The following is a 5,351-nucleotide window of genomic DNA, read 5'->3' on the forward strand; positions in this document are numbered from 1 at the left end:
CCTCTGCCTCGCCCTGCCCTGATCGACCACGCCGCCGTCGCCCCTGCCCCGACCACGCCGCCCTCTACCCCGACGCGCGCCGTGCCTCTGCCCCTGCCCCGACCACGCCGCACCTCTCCTTTGGTCAGGTCGGCGCCGCCCCCTGCCTCCCTATTTTTTTCACATATATATGATATTTTTTTTCCAGATTATATGTATATGTGTGAGTATATGTATGTCTGTATATCTGATTATATGTCCTCTTTTCAGATTTTTTTGTTTTTTGCATTTTTATAAAAATGTATATATGTATGTATGTTCTCTGTGTATATATATGTTCATGTATGCAAAACATAGATTTTTAGAAAAGTTTTATCTATATATGTTCTCTGATTTAGTCCATTTTAGGTTAGTTTCATTTTTAGAAAAGTTTTATATATTTAGGAAAAGAAGGAAGAGAAGGAACAAGGAAGAAGAAGAAGAAAAAGTTTTATATATATGCAAAAGTTACATTTTTAGAAAAGTTTTATATATCTAGCTAGGAAGAAAAGGAAGAAGAAGAAAAAGAAGGATAGGAAAAAAGAAAATAAGAAGAGGAAGAAAGGAGAAGAAGAGGAGAGGAAGAAGAGGGGAAATAAACAAGAAGAGGAAAAAAGAAGAAAAAGAAGAGCAGAAGAAGAAAGGAATAGAGGAGAAGAAGAAAGTTTTTCTTCTTCTCCTCTTCTTTTTCTTCTTTTTTTCTTCGATCTTCTCCTCTATTCCTTTCTTCTTCTCCTCTTTTTATTTCTTCTTTGTCTTCTTATTTTTTATCGGGTATGTCGTTGTCGATATACCCCCTCCCCGATAACATTATTTTTCCATGTATGTATGTCATCGTTGTCGATATATATAACTCCCTCCCAGATAATTTCGACATGATGGACGGTCGATATTTATACCCCCTCTCGACCGTGATAACTTATACCACGGGAGCACCCCCCGGCCCTCTCGCTCGACCAAAACTCTCGAGGACACCCAAACCCTAGATGATGTCGGTCTCCTACCCCCTCCCGCCGCGCCCCTACCCTTGAAGCGTTGCCGAGGCCACCCCAAACCCGGAATAAGCTAGGTCTACGTTTGCACTAATATATCCACCTGCTGTCATGTTTGTGTAATAATTGCCATGTTGTAATATTTGCAGAAACAATGGAGCACGGACGAGACGAGCAAGCAGAAGAGGTGTTGGGGGACATAATCTTAGCCGGAGGTGATATCTTGTCGTATCTTAACGACAATGATGGTCTGGAAGAACAGGGTGAAGAAGCAGGCTACGGTGATCGAAGAGTGGAGGAGGAAAGACATGATTATGATGGCTCCGGTGACCCAATGCTGGTGCAGGAAGGAGCCCGTGGTGACGGCTCCGGTGACCGAACAGAGTCCGGCCAGGTAAATATATTAGTTAAGCCTGTGCTGACTAGATAATTGATGCATTCATTGTTTTGGTATGTACACGTATTAATTAACTCCCGTCTTTCTTCTTTTTTCTAGCCCTCCGGATCAAGCACAACTTCGGTAAAGAGACGAGGCCCGAAGAGAAAGTTGCGCTCGGATGAAAGGTTTGAGATCACAGCAATCGCGCGCGACGGCCAACTGATTGAACCCATCCGGACAAAGGAAGCATTTGCTGCTCGGTGCGGGGTTCTTGTTAGGGACAAGATCCCGTTCAGCATCCACCAATGGTATAAGCCTAAGAAGGCAGACCCTGAGGTGTCTTATGTCAATGATATGCAGAAAGATGATCTTTGGACTGAGCTGAAGGCAAATTTCACCCTACCGCCAGAGGAGGATCCGGAGAAGCCAGTTAAAGAGCAATTAATCAAGTCTCATGCTCTTAAGAAGATGGCAGACATGTTCATGAGGTGGAAGAATGAGCTGAAAACGTGTGTCGACAAAGAAGAGACACCAGAATTCATCGGCCGGTATGAGAAGATCAGAGATCACTGGCCCGCATTTGTGGCCCACAAGACATCGGAAAAGAGTAAGAAGATGTCAGCGACAAACAAGAAGAATGTTGCGAAGAAGAAGCTTCACCATCGCACGGGGTCAGGTGGCTACCTCAAAGCCCGGCCTAAGTGGGCCAAGGCTGAGAATGATCTGCTTGAAAAAGGGAACGAACCACAGACAATGAACTGGCCAGACCGTTGCCGGACTTGGTTCTTCGGGGCTGGCGAAAAATTGGACCCTGTATCAGGGAGGTGCGTTTGGATGGACGAGCTTTTGAGAATACCAGTCAAGAGGCTTCAGCACTATATCGATGCAGCGCAGGAAGGGACGTTCTTTCCAGACAGAGAGAACAACGAGCTCACAATGGCCCTCGGGAATCCTGAGCACCCTGGACGGACACGAGGCACGCCAGGCTCCGTTCCGTGGAAGGCTGGTTTTCCGGACGCAGGCGGTTACAAAAGCCAGGAGAGGAGGAAAAAAGTGGAGCAGACCCAAATTCAGAAGCTGCACAAAAGGGTTCAAGCGCTAGAGGAACGAGACGGCAATCGGCATGCCGAAACTACCCCCGAAGCTACCCCGCCATCTCAGCGGAGAAGCAGCGTGGCTTCCACCGAGCTGCTTCAGCCGGAGCATGTCTTGCGGCTCCTGCTAGCTACCCCGTGGATGCTATCACGGAGTCTCAACATTGCCACCTTATGGCGCAATGGCGGAACTTCAAAGTCAAGGCGGCTGTTGGCTCTGTTTTACCTCCTGAACCCGGCGCAACCTACCACTGCGGGCCGATTCCAGAAGGATATGCTAGGGTGATGGTGGATGAAATAACGGAGGGATTTGAGGACCTCCAGCTTGACCACCCTACCGGTGAAGGGGAGACTCGGCTGGGTTCTGCTCTGAAGACTCCGTGCCTATGGCGGAAGGAGCTCATTAACCTTCCGAACTGGACGCCTCCGGCGAGTAAGGGCACTCCGCCGCCTCCTCCTCCGACGAGTGATCAGGGCACTCAGCCTCCTTCTCCGGCGCGTGGCGGCACTCCGCCTCCTCCTCCGGCGAGTGATCAGGGCACTCAGCCTCCTTCTCCGGCGTGTGGCGGCACTCCGCCTCCTTCTCCGCCTACGCCGGCGTGCCAGAGCAGCCAGCCTCCTCCTTCTCCGCCTCGTCAGCAAGGGCGGAAGAGAACCGCCGCCGCTCCGGCAGCTCCGGCGCGTCATAGTCCTTCTCCTCCGCCTCGTAAGCAAGGAAAGAAGACAGCCGCAGCCGGTCCGTCTGCTCTGCCGGCGTCTAGCAGTACAGCTGCCAGAGGCGGGAGGCAATACAGATTCGGTCCTTCTCTGAAGACTCCAGAGAAGGTACCATACGAGAGGACCCCGGAGGAGAACACGAAGATCGTGCGAGCCAAAGTGACAAACTTCTTTGAAGGGGTGAAAGCAAAGAAACATCCACCTCCGGAGGAGAAGGTAGATCCGGTGAAAGCGAAGCGCACTCTGGCTGCCCTGACAAAACCACCAAAGTCTCCGCCGAAAGGCAACTATGAGCGCATTATTGCAAAGACATTTGTCGAAGCGGAGCGGTCGGGAAGTACTGTCAGTGATCAAAGGTTAAAAGAACGACGAGCTGGGAAAAAAATTGCCCAGCTCGGCGAACAAGCGAACCAATCGTGCCCCCCGCTCAAGGTGTCTAGCGACATCGTCGCTAATGATCCGAGGATTGTGCCCGGTTATAGCAATCTTGGAGATTACCTGCCCGACGATGTACATTATGAAATCATGGAGGTGGACGAACACAAATACCATTACGGGAAGCCTCTCGTGAAAGATGAAAGATCTCTAACAACGATGATGCGAAGATTACATGATTGGTACATGAAAACCTGCAGAGAGTCTGATGGGATGAATACTTTGACGCTGAGAGTTAAACCGGAGCATGACCTCATTGGAATTGAACTGCTGAATGTTCCATTTGAGGAGTTCTTCCAGTTTTTAATCAAAAGGCCCTCGATAAATCAACGATCACTTGCTACTGTCTGTAAGTAGTACTACTTCTGTCATTAAGTCTCTCTATATAGGTCAGCTCTTTCATTGCATGTATTTATAATTACCCTCACTATATTATGCAGATTGAAGATTGCCGAATTGAAGAAAAGACAAATCGGTGATATTGGGTTCATTAACACAAATCTCATAGATGCATATACGGTTGAAAAACATGCCAAAGAAGCCGAGGCCAACTTGCTACGATCGTTGGTATTAAATCAAAACAAAGATATAATACTCTTTCCTTACAACTTCAAGTGAGTGTTACTGTCTTGTGCATATTCGGTTTCCCTTATTAGTCCAGGTTATGGTAATGTAATTGATGACTTATGCATGCATGCGCAGCTTCCACTATATTCTCCTAGAGATTAAGCTTGAGCAGGGAGTAGTAACCGTCTTAGACTCGAGACGAAAATATCCCCAGGACTATGCGGACATGACTCAAATGCTCGAGAAGTAAGTTAAATCGATCATTATCCACCATATCAGCAACTTTGTTCATTTCCTGATATCAAGTAATTGTTTTCTTTGTCTGGCAGGGTTTGGAGAAAATTCACCACAAAAGCTCCGGGACTGCCGAAGAAGCTGCAATTTAGACACCCGAAAGTAAGTACTATAGCAGCATGTTCCGCACATCTCCTAGTGATTCAAGCGCTAGTTTCATCAATACCATTTAGCATGCTTGCTTATCAGTTAGATTGTCCTCTATTTCTTGTAAAGTGGTTGTGGCAGGAACAAGGGAATGATTTATGTGGATACTATGTTTGCGAGTCTATCCGCCACACGACCTGTGAGCGGGGCTACTCTGACGAACAATATGAAGTGCGTAAGCAATAATATTCACAATTTTATTTTATTACCATCATTTGTGTCGAGTTTCATTTATTCATATATATATATATGTATTGACCCCCTTCTTCAAATTAGATGTTTCGGATGCGGGATGAACTCCTAGCACCAGATCGTATGCGAGCAATTCAAGAGGAATTGGCGGCATTCTTCCTTGACCACGTGATCGCTGAAAACGAAGAATACTATGTGGGCCCTGTGTTCTTACAATTTAATTAGGAGATTATATTGTAAGAGATAATTATTGTATATATGTAGCCGGTAGTGTCAGATAGATATACGAGAACTTGTTGTTCGACCAATCTCTCGGAGGAGAGGTGATCGATATCACTTCTCTCTATATGCATATGTTCATGACGATCTTCTGTTTCCTTCATTTGCTTACTAGCTAGCGTGTCTAGTCCTCTCCATACGTATATAGTACGTAGCGTCGACCAAGCACGGAGATAAGAGAGGACACTTATCTCTATTAATTAGCTAGCTAACATAATATATGAAACACCTAAATTA

The sequence above is a fragment of the Triticum aestivum genome, chromosome 2D, assembly GCF_018294505.1.
Source record: "Triticum aestivum cultivar Chinese Spring chromosome 2D, IWGSC CS RefSeq v2.1, whole genome shotgun sequence".
NCBI lineage: Eukaryota > Viridiplantae > Streptophyta > Magnoliopsida > Poales > Poaceae > Triticum > Triticum aestivum.